The sequence below is a fragment of the Geotrypetes seraphini genome, chromosome 13, assembly GCF_902459505.1.
Source record: "Geotrypetes seraphini chromosome 13, aGeoSer1.1, whole genome shotgun sequence".
In the NCBI taxonomy this organism is placed as follows: Eukaryota; Metazoa; Chordata; class Amphibia; order Gymnophiona; family Dermophiidae; genus Geotrypetes; species Geotrypetes seraphini.
The window spans coordinates 59,808,902-59,824,652 of NC_047096.1; the positions used below are offsets into that span (position 1 = coordinate 59,808,902).

Below are 15,751 nucleotides of genomic sequence, written 5' to 3' on the forward strand. Positions count from 1 at the left end.
TCTTTCCTTTCGGGAAACCTACTATTTCAAATCTATGCCTATTTTCTAGGTCTTATGGTACCGTCCTGCGAAATCAGATTTTTTATTGGAAACTGCACTGGAGCCAGAGTTGTTTTCAAATTTGGCCTTAACGCAAATTATCTGAAGGAACTTTTTGAACTGGCTGTATCTAAGCGGCCTCAACATACTTCACTTAACCTTCTGTTAAGGAATATCGATATAAAAAAATACTTTGGTAGGTTATTCTTGTTTCAGGCAGCAGTCAGAGACAGGGAACTTGGTCGGCTGATAGCCAATGCTGTATCGTATAAACATTTCAAAAAACTCTTGAAAACTTATCTATTCGATAAATTTTTGTAATATAAGATCAGGATTTAACAATCCGTTATTTTGTTGTAATTCTTAAGCTGTGAACTGCATAGAACTAAATAAGGTTATGAAGTATACAAATATTAATGTCATGTCATTTCTTCCGCTACAGATGACTTTCATCCCAAGAACAGGCTTTAAGGCCTATGTGAAATTTGCCCTTCTTTCTCTGTTCAATTACCATGTTGTTTCAGATAACAAATTCTCCGCTTATTACACTTCCTGGGCAGGTGAAGTAATGCGGCCAGTGTTTATTTGTGGTTCCACTCATCCCTGATAAAAACAATTCCTGACACATGCGGTTTAAACAAAGTCATTAAAGAGCTACAATTCTTTTTTGTATCACTGAATACTACATGGGCTGCGTCTGTATAATCCCTAGTCGCTTGAACATCTTCAAGCCGAAGGCTATATCTCGAAGAAGAGGCACATGGACTTGGAAAACTGTCAGGGTTTATTTTATCAAACAGCCCAATGACTGGAACATCAAAGCTTGAGGAGACTGAGCTAAGATGACAATCACCACTCATTAACTCTCATCGGCAGATCATGTCCAAAACTGGCTGTCTTTAAAAAAAAAAAATGTTTTTAATGTATTCCCCAATGTGCAAATCTATTGGAATCTAATATGGTGCAGAATCAGAAAAATATTGTTCATTTTTTACCCTTTTCTTATGAAACTCTTATTCTGTGTTCCTCTAACCCTGGGGTCTCCAAGTCCCTCCTCAAGGGCCAGAATCCAGTCAGGTTTTTAGGATTTCCCCCATGAATATGCATGAGATCTATTAGCATACAATGAAAGCAGTGCATGCAAATAGATCTCATGCATATTCATTGGGGAAATCCTGAAAACCCGACTGGATTGCGGCCCTCGAGGAGGGACTTGGAGACCCCTGCTCTAACCCTAATATTATCATTCCTAAAAATTTATAATCAAAAGAAGTTTGATTTTTTTAACATTCTCCTCGCTACTGCCACTCATCTTATAATCTGTAACTGGAAAGATAATACAGTACTCCCCCGAAATGCCGTTCCAGCAGCACCCACAAATTTCAAAAAACTGCGAATGCGGTTTAGGAGCGGATCAGAGGCAGGAGAGGGCAGCTGGGGCGGTAGCGGGTGCTGAGAATCGGGTGCGGGATCATTCTTAGTATTTTCCGACCGCCTCTTCCGGGAACTAAAGTCAGGCTACACCAATCAGGAGCTGTTTTGACACGGCAGATAGCGTGTCAAGCAGCTCCTGATTGGTGTAGCCTGACTTTAGTTCCCAGAAAAGGCGGTCGGAAAATACCCCAAATGACTGAGTCCGCGATTCACGAAGCGCAAATTCGCGGGGGAGTACTGTACTAAGCTTAATTTTAGTGAGTTGTAGAGCTATGTGTGCTCTATACGAAAATATGAAAGTATTATCGCTTTAAAATCTTGTAAAATAATACACTTTGATAATTTCTGTAACTGCTTTTGAGTTTTTTGCCTTTTTGTATACTTTGCAGCTTGACCGCATGTTTAAGTAACTATCTATATCTCATATATTTTCTGGACCAGCACAAATCTGCCATTCTTGTCTCTTTAGATCTCTCAGCCGCTTTTGATACGATAGATCATTCATTACTTCTCCAAAGACTTGCCGCTGTTGTAATTTCTAAACAAATCCTTGACTGGTTCTCTTCCAAATCGTACCTCCGTAGTATCCTCCAATAGCACATTAACTGTATTAAAAAATAATTTTGGCATTCCTCAAGGATCAATACTCTCCACTCTTCTTTTCAACATCTACCTGGCCCCTCTGCTTACTTTATGCTAATCCATCGGTCTTACCACGTATGCTTGCACAGACAATATAAGGCATTGCCATAATCCAGACAAAATATGACTAATGAATTATTCAAAGCCGATATGTCAAGAAATTTAGTTAGAGTGTATCATTCGTAAACGATAAAAACGTTTTGTTTCCATCACATTTAAGGTCTGAGCAAAATTTAGATAAGTTTAAGGGCAACCTTAAAAGCTTCTTATTTAAATATGAATATGATTGTTAAATGATCTCTGGGTCCATCCTTGCCAAATTCTGTATTACTTATATTCAACATTGATACGATTCCTCCCATTTCCCTCTTGTTTTTAACCTTAATTGTACTCTTTTCTTTTTAAAATTGTATTTCTCCCTACTATCCTATTGTTTTCATGTAAGTAATGTCGTGTCACTAATAAGTACGTTAATTGTTCCCCATTTTAATTTTTCAAATTGTCAAACGCTTAGAATTTATGATTAGCGTTTTATCAAATTTTAATAAAACTTGAAACTTGATATATTGCTTGTAAATTGTTAACTTTAAAAATGCAATAAAATCTATTTTTTTTTTAAACTTTTCACCTCCAAAAAAGTGTCTACACCCATGTGCTTCAAGAACCAATTTAGACACCTCTTTTTGCTTTCTGTCTCTCAAAACCACTCCACCCTCTTAAAGAGCTGTCGTGAGTCGCTAGGATTGTCAGCCTCTCCCCTGAGAAGGAAGGCAACATATTTAGAGCAAAATGAAAGGCCCGGGCCAAAGTGACAGATGATGTTTACAGAGAAACCAAACCAGGGCCAAAGGGGAGTTCAGGGCTCAGCCAAACATTCTCTGTTTGCACTGTAAACCAAGCCTGAAGGTGGCTCGAAGGGGCTGATGAAGGAGCGGTTCCATTGTGCAGGAGAGGAAGGATTAGAGCATCTGATGCCTTAAGCAAACAAAAGGTTTGTTTAACGCCAGGTGACACAAGTCAGCTGCTGACACCAGATAGAGGCCATGGCCAGACCGTGCTAGGTTTTGTTTCACTGAGAAATTTCAGCATGATTCAATGCCAGTCACCTTCTGGCTATGCTTTTCGACTGCATAAGGATCGTTTTGGAGCAGGTCGCTTAAAAAAAAAAAAATAATAATAATAATCTGAAAAGGTGTGCCTATTTTATCAACATGATATAAACTAGCTTTAATATCGCACAAATTCTCACACACAAATTTAGATGTGCTCTGAGGTAGCTGCAAATTTTGCACCAATAGTGCATATACCCATGAAATTTTTTTTTTTAAAAAAAGCTCCTTTTCTGCATTCAAAAGAGCAAGACTGGCTTAACCTTTGGGCCAGGTGAGGCTATGCTTTAGGCCGGGCCTCAATGAATAAGAGCACCAAATGCCCGGGCCAGTGATGTCACTGGCTCTATAGGTTAAGCCAGCAGTTCTTTCCCCTCCCCTCACTGTGGATTGACACGGGGACAAATTTTTTCCCGTCCCCGCGGGAACACATTTTCCCGTTCCGTCCCCGCGAGTTCTTTTCCTACCCCTGCCCCATTCCTGCAAGCTCTGTCCTCATCTGCACAAGCCTTAAACACTTTAAAATCATAAGTGTTCAAGGCTTGTGTGCTTAAGGCAGAGGTTACAGGAATGGGGCAGGGACAATGACAAAACTCACGGGGATGGGACGGAGAGATTGAGTTCCTGCAGGGACGGGGACAAATTTGTCCCTGTGTCTTTGTCTATTCAGAACCTCTTCCCCTCCTCCTGCCTTGAGTCCAACGCCTCTTCCTCAGCGCTCCCGGACCAGCACAGCTAGAGCATGAAGAGAGACTGCTCAAATGCAGAGACAGTTCTACAGAATCTGCAAACAGTCAACACTGTAACACAAGATCTCCTTTGTACCACAGGCCCGAAGAGCTTACTGAATAATTAGGGTTTCTAGGTGTCTGAATTTATCCAGACATGTCCAGTTTTTAGAGGACTGGATGGTTTCCAGGACTGGAGGGAGTTTGTCCAGGTTTTGAACTCACTCTCTCCACTCCAGCCCCCATTCTCGGAGTCGGGGATGGCTCTCGTGAGACTCCCCTGTCTCCAGAGCTACTAAACCTCTTTCTTCCTCTCCGACACCTGTGGCTGCTTTTTAGTGCTCAAATGGATAATTAAGAGCTGCTAGCAGGTTCATTTTCCTTTTCTCATGAAGGATTACAACAGTTGGCTGAGAGCCAGAGTTCAAATCTCAATTCTCTCTCTGATGCTCCTTATGACATAGAGCAAGACCTAGGGTTACCATATTTGCCAATAGAAAAGGCCGGACGCATTGGTCCGCCTTGTTCTGCCTCCAGTCCCACCCCCAAAAAGCACGTCTCTTTTTTCCTGACCTTCAGGTCGCGTCTGGAGGGCCTCCAACATGCGTAGATGTGTGTGATATCATCTCATGCTTGTTGAAGGCCCTCCAAACGTGGCTGGAGCTCAGGGCTTTCCAAAACCCGGACAAACTGCTGGCTTTTGGAAAAGTCCATGTCCGGGTTTCCCCAGATGTCTGGTAACCCTAGCAAGACCCATCGTCTCAATTGCCATCAAAGACTGTGAGAGGCAGGGTGCTAGCCAGAGGCACAAAGGGAGCAGCCACTTCTCCAAATGAAATTGCACGTATGCGGATCAGCCCTTCGATTTCGCACTGAGGCCTATTTTAGAAAAGGTCTGCTCTCCCTAACGTCAAAACCATATTTTTTCCTGCAAAAAGGAGGTCAGGCGGCCCCGCCTCCAGCCCCACCCTGTTTCACCTCAGTCCCGCCCCCACATGAACCTCTTCTCCTCTCCTTCCCTGAGCTCGGGGCTGCGTCTGGAGGGTGTAGATGCCCTCCAGACAAACTGCTGGCTTTTTGAAAAACCATCCGCACACCCAGGCAGTCCTCGGAAAAAGATGGCATGTCCGGGTAAATCCGGACACATGGTAACCTAAGTAGGACAACAGTCATATTATTCCTTCACACATCCGGAAATGGGTGACACTGCCATGACATTCATCCCAGCGGATCCTGTTTGCGAGAAATGCATCAAGCAAATAATAATTACCTTCCTGCCAAATAGGTGAGAGCTTCACACCTGGTTTTGTTTCCTAAAGCTTTCCAAAACCAATAACACAGAAACAAAAGCTTGCAAGCCGCTCATAGCCATGGGCTGAAGTAACCCTGGAAAGTCAATGCCAGGGCATGTGCAGCTCTACAAAATGAATATTCAAGTGTATGCACTGACATAGACGTTAACCAGATGGATAGTCAGTCCAGTCAGCGACGTAGTAAGAAGGGGGAGGGGGGGGTGCTAGCACCTCTGCTCCTTTCTGACCACTGGCCCTTCCCCGCCACACCCCTGTCACGTGCTCCTTCCCTTCCCCCTCCCCCCGACGCTTCTAACTCTTTGCCGGCGCAAGCAGAAGCTCCAACCTGCCGCTCACACTGGCCTTGGCTTTCCCTCTGAAGTCACTTCCTGGTCGCAGGACCAGGAAGTGACATCAAAGGGAGAGCCGAGGGCAGTAGGTTGGAGATGTTGTTCGTGCCGGCAAAGTTAAAGAGGTAAGGGAAGGGGTGTACACATGTGGTGGTGGTTGTTGGGGGAGGGGGAAGGCGCGTGGAGGGGGGGTGTCGCTACCCTACGTGCCTCCAATCCTCATTATGCCACTGAGTCCAGTGCCCAATTAACTCAGCACTAACAGAGATTCTTTTATTAAAGTGTGGTAAATTTTGTACTTACCTCACATTTACCGCAAAAAGTAAGTTGCGGCAAATGCAGAGGACATGCCCGATGCCCATCATCTACCTCACACGGCAGAAGGTTACAGCCAGTGCCAGCTAGAGTAGAATTATCACTACTACTACTACTATTAAATATTTCTAAAATGCTACCAGAGTTTTGGCGCTTCTGATCCACTTTGCTGATCGGTTTCAGCTCCTGAGTCCTCTGACAGGGCAGGGTAAACGGAGAAACAAGAAGATATATCGGTCGTGTTACACCCTGAGGCAGCAGATTTGTAAAACGCTGGCCAATGTCGGTGTACCGATCAGTGGAAGATAAGTGGAAATGTTTTTCTTCTATCTTTTTTGTTTTCTATAGCAAAGCACAGCATAGAGCTTTTTTCATTTTCACTGAAGGTCTTTTGCCAATGACCTTCACTTCTGCCCATGACATCACTTCTGGGTGCCGCAACTAGGAAGTGACATCAGAGGGAGAGCCGACAAGGAGCACATTGCTGACCGCCATGTGCAACAACTTCAACTAGAGGTATAAGGGAAGGGGAGGGCGTGCATGGCAGGTAGGATCGGGGAAGGTGCAGGGGGGAGCGCGCACGGCAGGCGGGATCGGGGAAGAAGTGGGAGAGGGGCGCCTCTCCCCCTCGCTATGCCACTGCCGCATTGGTTGCCACTGTCATCCAATACGGCAACTCAGCCGCGTAGCAAGCATTGCTTGGTGACATGCCTACGGAACACCCATGCTCCGCCAATGGACACGCCCCCTCACAATAACATGCTAAGCAATTGTAGCAAACACTTTCTAGAATAACCTGGGCGTGTATTTGGCCTAACATGTTTGATTCAGAAAACAGGTTCATTGGCCTAACTTGGCTATTCTGCTGGAAGTCAGACCTCCCAGTGGCACGTAAGACACCTAAGGTTTGCCATAACAGGGTTGAGTAGAGGATTAGAGGTCAATTCAGGGTGCAGAGGGTTAACAGTTGGGTAGATTTTTCATGAGTGGGAAAGGAAGGGATCAGTATGATTGGGACAGTTGTGTATGGGAGTGCTGCTGTGATTAGGGCTACAGCCTCAGCACCCTAAGGTGCTCCTTGTGACCCTGGGCAAGTCACTTAACCCCTCCCCTTGCCCCAGGTACATTAGATAGCCCACCGGGACACAGAGGGAAAAATGCTTGAGTACCTGAATTTAAACCACTTAGGCTATAAGTGGTATATAAATACCAAAAACACATTTTAAGAAAATACGCAGGGAGAACTGTTAGCTTTTAATATGTTACAAGATTTGTTTCAGCTGCCTGGTAAGGATTTGTTTGGCTGTTTACAACTGTGGTCCTATTTGAGGACTAGAAGGAAGGATAAGGATCCGAAGAGTTATTTTGAAGCACTACTGTATGTTTTGGTGGGCTGAGGCAAAAGGGACTCATTTAAAAGATCTATACTATGTTTTCACAGGTGGTCTCTAGAACCAGAGCAAACCGGGTTTAACCCACATTGGTCATTAAAATACTGAGCAGCAAATAGTCCATGGGCAAATGAGTCCGATTAGATGTAAGAATATATACCACAGGTTCTGCTCCATTAATAAAGAATTACAGTTCGCCCGAGGCTGGGACTGCTGTGGATTTCAAAGTAATAATTCAAGGTCAAAACTAAGTTTAGCCCAAGATCTAATTACCCAAATCGTTTCTGTTCAACAAAACAAGAAGCTGACCACCCTAAATTCTGTGTGGACCTGTTCGACATCTCTATGCTTAAGTCTGATTTCATTTTCACACCGTCCTGGAACTTAACACCTGAATGTTCCATATGTACGTGAGGGACGTTTGGATTGGAACTCGAACGATGAGGTCACTTAAAGCAACACATCAACTGGGTCTATAAAAGTGTAATGCAATGATCCGGCAAAGGTGTCCTTCAAAGAAACCATTCACCTTAATCCAAAAAAGCTGTCAGCTCTCCTCTTTTAGAGCTTGCCATCTACTCAGGCTTCCAAAGGCCCCTTTTCTCTGTCTCCTGGTGTTGCAAAGAGACTACCCTCTCTCAGCTATGCTCACCAAGAGACTCCAGAAGGCTCCAGGGAATGGGGACAGCAGCCAAGTGAAAACAAAGCCCAAAAGAGCAGCCTTACATGAAAAAAAAAGGGAATTGGTTTGATTGCATTCAAGGTTTATCCTTTCAAAGCTACAAAGTGCATGAAAATGACTGGGTAAAGGCAGTGGTATAGAGAGGGTGAGAAGTGTCCCTCCCCCCACCCTCGCGTACCCCTTACCGTCCCCCATACCTCTTTAAGGTTCCCAGTGCGAGCAGCAACCCCAGCCTGCTGCTCATTCCAGTGTCTGCTCTTCCTCTAATGTCACTTCCTAGGTGCGGACCCAGGAAGTGACGTCAGAGGAAGAGCCGACGCTGGCGTGAGCAGCAGGTTGAGGTTGTTGCTTGCGTTGGGAATGTTAAAGGCACAGAGAATGGGAGGGGTGTCCTGTTCTGCCCCAGCCCCACCTAGTCTGCCCCAGCTCCGCCCACTTCAGCCTTCAGCTCCACTCCTTTCCATCCCCACACAGCTTCCTCTCTTCCCCAAGCTCCAGCCTGGAGCATGTACGAACGTGTGTGATGTCATCTGAGCATGCTCAGAGGCCCGCCAGAGCTCGTTGGGGCTTTCCAAATCCCAAACAAAATGCCGGGTTTTGGAAAGTCCGTCCTCTAAAAAGAGGCTGTTATAAGGGAAAACACCCTCCAGGGATTCAAGACAAGTTAGACAAGTTCCTGCTGAACCAGAACGTACGCAGGTAAGGCTGGTCTCAGTTAGGGCACTGGTCTTTGACCTAGGGGCCGCCATGGGCACGATGGACCACTGGTCTGACCCAGCAGCGGCAATTCTTATGTTCTTATGTTTCCCGGACTTCTGGTAATCCTACTTTATCCCATTCCTGTTTCAAACAGACACTGAGAAAAGGGTGTCTACCCTATTACAGAGTTTGGTATCGTCCACAAAAGTTGGCGATTACATTATGTTATGGGGGAGGGAGTGGGGGCAATTTATAGCAGAAAACTTTGGATTTGACATTATTTATTGTGACAGTGTGAGTTGGTGTCAGAAAATTGCAAATGAAGTTTCAATTTGTATTGTGTGAGAAATCCAATAAAAAGTGATAGATACCATAAATTTGTAAGATGTGGCAACTTCTCGGAACTTAACTTTCACAGATTTAATATACTGTCTCATCAATAGGTATTTTGAGTATGTTTCTGTTAATTATAACGATTGTAGTATGTCTTCCCTTCTGACAATGACATCACAATGTTTAATTTATATGTTATATTGTTCTCCGTAGTTGTATTTTGTCTGTTACAAAAATTTAATAAAATGTCTGAATTGAAAAAAAGGTCAATGATAAAAAAAAAATCTTCAGTTCCCTATCACTGAGGCCTGTGTCATGTCTCTAGCATGCTTTTGGCCATATAGAAGCAATTGTTATTGTTTTTTTAAATTATTTTAGGCTTCTATACCGCTACTAATGACTGGGAAGTCAATTCAGAGCGGTTTACATGAGCTTGTGTAATGATGTTACAATAAATGAGCTTCTGTAAAAAGGTGTTACAATTCTAAGTTAGCATTCTGGGAAGGTTTTCAGCACTGACATAATTAAACCATCATCAATGCAGGAGGTTCTGTAAACATGTTCTAGACCAGGGGTGTCAAAGTCCCCCTCAAGGGCCGCAATCCAGTTGGGTTTTCAGGACCTCCCCAATGAACATGCACGAGATCCACTCGCATGCACTGCCTTCAGTGGTTCAATCATCCATCTCCAGAATATCAGATATTTGCGTATTTGTTTGTCAAAAGAAGGTTTAAACGTACTGTGATTGCATCATGACTGGATTATTACACGTCTACAGAAACTGCAGGTTCAGAGAGTACAACATGCAGAAAACAAGGTTGCCCAGGTACTCTGAGAAAGAACCTAAAATTTATGACCACATCAGACTAGTACTGGTTGCCTATTTATCTGCAAATATATTTTAAAATAATATTTCTCATGTTGAAGGGAAACCAAGTGAAAGTTCCTTTGTACTCGTGTTTACTTGAGCTTTCTTCCAAATTCCAGATGGCATTAGGTTAAGAAATATCTCCATATAAGGGCCCTGCCCTCAGGGATCAAAAGAGATTGTTCACGACTGGAAGCTCTGCAAAATCCGCCTATTTGGAATTGCTTTATATAGTTTTTGTTTTATAAAATGTGTTGAAACCCACCATTTAGCAGCTGGGAGATATGATATATAGACTGGCAAAATAAATTCTGACATAGTTTAAGATGCCTTCCTCTCCCTCATAGAGATATATAACACTCACATTTATAGCATATGATAAAAATATGATATCCAATACTCATTCTTGATCCTGGCCTGTCTTTGCCATTTTCAGAAGCCTTTAGAAGTCTGCCCTGCATTTCCCAGACCCAAACCTACTGGAAGTGCTGTTGAAGCCCACTCTAGGTCATATTTTTGTCAGAACACAAACTGTAGGGGTCTGTCTAGTACTGGCTTTATCTCCCAACTTTAGGAATAAATGTCGAAACACAACTCCTGACCATAATAACACATCAAAAGTAAATCGCAAAATATTAGGGACAAGGCTCTTTACTTAACTTTACAAACTTTCCAAAAGGGCAAATCTGTTGGAAAGTTTGTACAGCATAATAACACATCAAGAGCTTTGAGGTCATTTAAGTTTTGTGTTGATTTCATCTTCTTTCCACAAAGGGATCCTCTATATTTAGCCCACACATTTTTGAATGGTGTCACTGTTTTTGTCTTTACCTCCACTAAGAGGCTAATTCCATGAACCTACTGTATTATCTTTCTCCATGAAAAGGTATTTTCTGATATTACTCCTAAGTCTACCGCCCTGCAACCTCAGTTGATGTCCTCTAGTTCTACCATTTTCCAGGCCCTGGAAAATAATTTTTCTTGAACTCACGCACCCTGAATCTGGCCAATAGGTGTCATGCTTAAATGGTGACCCTGTCTCCGTCCCTCCCTCCATAGTTGTCTGGTCCACAGTTTTCTCGACCAATTGGGCTGCTTTTGAACACTGGTTGAGGGAAATTTTGAGTAGCTGTGGCTTGTGGTCTTTTGGGCTGGTTTTAGATTTTTGGGCTACATCATGGCACTATATTCTCAAGTCGGTTCGACATTCAGCAAATCAGCACTTAGTGCAGACCAATATCCCACCAATGACGGCCCTTGCCTGCCTTCTCTCTAATGCCAATCATAATCAGAGCCTAGCCTTCTCCCGAGCTGCCAACACTCAACAGCCAGGCTGCACATGAGCTACACTATTGCATTGAGATAGAAAGCCCAGGAACTGCACACTGAGACAGAGCAGGGACAGGCAGGCCAGGAGCTGCACAATGACAGAAAGAGACACCCAACAAAGAGACAAAGTTCTCAGCCCATCCAACAAAGTTGGGGCACTTTTTTCATTCTGTTGGAAAAGTACTGAACGAAAAAAGTGGAAACTCGCTGGACTAAGTGTATAGCCTTTGGTGGAGACTGTTGGGTTGAGAACTTTTTAGCACCTCTTCGTACACTGGGTTGTTTTTGGGCTGCTTTTTCAAGTAAATTGGGTGGGATTATAAAAAAGAATCTGGCAACACTGCCCCCCTCTCTCCCCAGCACTCCCAGCCTCAGGACAATACATAGCACTCCTGGGTTGATCCTTGAGCATACATCTTTATTGAGAGGGGAGGAAGCTATTTAACATATTTATCAATGATCTAGGGAAGAGAATAACTAGTGAGATAATTAAATTTGCTGATGACATAAAGTTGGTCAAAGTTGTTAAATCGCAAGAGGATTGTAAAAAATTGAAAGAGGACCATGCGAGACTGGAAGACTGTGGGTCAAAATGGCAGATGATGTTTAAAGTGAGCAAGTGCAAAGTGAATCATGTAGGAAAGAGGAACCCAACCTAGAGCTATGTGATGCTGGATTCTGTGTTAGGAGTCACTGCCCAGGAAAAGGATCTAGGTGTCATTATTGAAGATATGTCTCATTTTGTTTGTTCATATGTAACTCGCCCTGGATAAGGGCAGGGGAGAAATAAATAAAACAAACCAAACAACCCTCAGCTCAATGTGCAGTGGTGGCTAAGAATGCAAATAAAATGTTAGGAATTATAAGGGAAGGAATGGAAAACAAAGATGAAAATGTTATAATGCCCTTGTATTGCTCTGTGGAATGGTCACACCTCAAATGTTGGTTGCCATATCTCAAAGAAGAAAAAGCGGAATTAGAAAAGGTACAGAGAAGGGCGACAAAAATGATAAAAGGAATGGGACGACTTCCCTATGAGGAAAGGCTAAAGCAGCTAAGTCTCTTCAGCTTGGAGACGAGACAGCTCAGGAGGGGATATGATAGAGGTCTATAAAATACTGAATGGAGTGGAAAGGGTAGATGTGAATAGCTTGTTTAATCTTTCCAAAAATACTAGGATTAGGGGACATGCGATGAAGCTACTAAGTAGTAGATTTAAAACAAACCGGAGAAAATATTCCTTCACACAAAATGTAATTAAACTCTGGAATTTGTTGCCGAAGAATGTGGTGAAATCAGTTAGCTTAGCAGGGTTTAAAAGAGGTTTGGATAATTTCCTAAAAGAAAAGTAAAAGTAGTGGATTTTCCCAAATCCATCTTATTTCTAGGAAAAACAGCATAAAATCCGTTTTCCTCCTTTGGATCTTGCCATGTACGCGGTGATCTGGGTTGGCCACTGTTGGAAACAAGATGCTGGTCTTGATGTTTGTCCCAGTACAGCAATTCTTATGTTCTTATGTAAACCAAGTATAGGACAACCAAGCCACTGTGACATCATTGGTGGAATGAAGCATTAGGACATCACACTGAGCTCTGGAATGTTGCTATTCTTTGGGTTTCTGCCAGGTACTTGGGACCTGGGTTGGCAACTGTTGGAAACAGGATACTAGGCTTAATAGACCTTCAGTCTGCCCCAGTATAGCAACTCTTATGTTCTTACAGAATATGGGAGATCCATGCTTAATTTAGACTCAAGGATTTACACCAGGTTTTAGCTGGTGTTAAATCCTCACAGCCAAAATTGGGCACAGATCCTGGTGCTATTCTATAAACAGTGCCCAGCTTGGAGTGCCACTTATGAAGCAACACTTTGGGCTGTCGATGGCTGCAGGCCGCCGCGGCTGTTGGCAGCTTCAGGCTGCCGCGGCCGATCCCAGAGCCAGTGTAGATGGCTGAAGCCTGGCTGGAGGAGGAGCTGCGAGAGCTCTGCAGAGGCAGGAGGTGATGGATTTGGGGGAGGGAGTGGGAGAAGGGGGAGATGTTGGACTCAAGTGAGGAAAGGAGAGAGAGACAGAGACACATGGATGAGAAGGACAGAGGGGCTACTAGGGGGACCAGGAGAGATGGTAGGGGATAGGAAGAGATAGACTTCAGGGAGTGTGGAGGGGGCAGGAGAGGGAGATGGTCTTGGGGAAGGACAGAGGGGACAGGGACGGGAAAGATGGCAAAAGGGGTGAAACAGGGTCAGAGAGAGATGGTAGAGGGTATGAAAGGGGGAAAGGGAGAGATGGAAATGGTAGGACCACTCCTGCTTTGGGGCACTGAGAGAGGAAAGGTTGGTACGTCAGGACTGCTGCTGCCGTCTCGGGTAAGTAAAGATCCTGTCAGGTGATAAATGCAATGGAGGATCTATGAGGGCCAAAAGGGTACAAAGGAAATGGTGAAAGGTGAGGTGGTGAGACTGGGATCAGTGGGAGGCAGGGTCCGGGCATGATAGAGGCGGAGCATGGGTGGGGTCAGAGTCAGGGTCAGGGTATAGGTGGGGCTATTCTAGCACCCGTTACTGTAACAAATGTACCGGGCTAAAACACTATTTTTAAATAAACTAGAAACCTTCTGGCTCATATGCAAAAGAAAAAATTGAAGGGGGAAGCAGAGCCCTCTGGAGAAGGAAGAGGAGTTGAAAACCTGGAGTGGATTCCTTCTGCAGAACTTGCGAGCATGGAGAAAATACCCCAATGTCCAGAATTTACGACCAGAGGGCCCATCATATTTATGGGACTTATTGAAGCAATACAACTTAGGTCAGCTTCAGAGGGTCATTTGAAAATACCAGACTAGTAGTAGCAGTTGTTAAATTACAGTCTACTTGTACAGGTTCTTTTGAAATGCAAAGGCCTAAAGCAGTGTCCAGCAAACTATGCTCTGGCACACTAACGGAGCAAAGGTTTTTCTGTGGCACACCCACAACCCTGCCCCACTCCACATGAACCTTGTCTTGTTTTCCCTGAACTTGGGGCCATGTCTGGAGAGCTTCAGAGCACGTGCAGATGTCGACGCCATGACATCAAATGCAGGTGTGCATGCGCACGACATCATCATATCGATGTCTGCGCTTGCTCGGAGGCCTTCCTGACACTGCCCCGCGATGTTTGTGTGGGGGGAAGAAGTTACACTCAGTATAAGTCATGCATCCTTCAATCCCTGGAGGCACACCCAGTGTCTCACAATGCAGCACACAGTTTGTGATTCACTGGCCTAAAGTCTGGAATGAGTTGCCTTTAGAACTTTGTCAAATTCATGAAATATTTAAGAGCCGTTTGAAGGCTTGTTTTGGGGGTTTTTTTGAAATGTTTTATTGGGGTGAGTTAGTAATTAAAATGTGTGAGCTGTATTGTACACAGTTTTCCGGCAATTTGCTTCATGCTTTAGGTGAGGTGAGGTGTTTCCCCACTTCTGTCAAAACTTCACTGGTTTCCGGTGATTTCTAGAATTCACTTTAAATGTACCTGCCTAACATTCAAGATCCCACATGGCATTCTTCCTCTCCTAATTCCATTATCCTGGAATTCTTCAAGACCTGACACTACCAGATCCGCCCACATACTCAAACTATCTTTCCCCTCGTTAAAAGGTGTCATGTATGCAGGTAAATTAGGGAAATCCCTTTTCTTCAAATTCATTGAGATTTGGAATAACCTCCCTGCCCCGCTGCAGAACCTAGGCTCATTCCAATTATTCCGAAAGCATCTGAAAACCTGGCTTTTCTCCAAAACATGAGGTCATTAAATTTGCGGATGACACCAAACTATACAGCAGGGTTAAAACCACGGAAGACTGCAAAGATCTCCAAAAGGATCTGATGACACTGGAAGAGTGGGCCAAAAAGTGGCAAATGAGCTTCAACATAGGGAAATGCAAGGTCATGCATGTAGGGAAAAAAACCCGATGTTCACTTACAAAATGGGGGGATCACCGCTAGGGGTAAGTAACCTTGAAAGAGACCTGGGAGTGATGGTAAACACAACTTTGAAGGCGTCGGCGCAGTGCACCACAGCCTCAAGGAAAGCAAACAAAATGTTGGGTATCATTAAGAAGGGTATCACGACCAGGACGAAGGAAGTCATCCTGTCACTGTATCGTTCAATGGTGCGCCCGCATCTGGAATACTGTGTCTAGTACTGGTCGCCGTACCTCAAGAAGGACATGGCAGTACTTGAGGGAGTCCAGAGAAGAGCAACTAAGCTAATTAAGGGTATGGAAAACCTCTCATATACTGACAGACTGAAAAAGCTGCGGCTGTTCTCCCTGGAGAAGCGGAGACTTAGAGGAGACATGATAGAAACCTTCAAGATCCTGAAGGGCATAGAAAAAGTAGACAGGGACAGATTTTTCAAATTATGGGGAACCACAAGTACAAGGGGACACTCGGAGAAATTGAAAGGGGAAAGATTTAGAACAAACGCTAGGAAGTTCTTTTTCACCCAGAGGGTGGTGGATACATGGAACGCGCTTCCGGAGGCTGTGATAGGCAGGAGCA

The 15,751-nt window shown here is 44.2% G+C and overlaps 1 protein-coding gene across 1 annotated transcript in view; it reads right to left on the bottom strand.

Annotated features, from left to right (window-relative positions):
• WNK4 (WNK lysine deficient protein kinase 4) overlaps positions 1–15,751 on the bottom strand; it is a 233,957-nt gene that overhangs the window by 77,098 nt on the left and 141,108 nt on the right. The gene's annotated exons all lie outside the window — the stretch shown is intronic.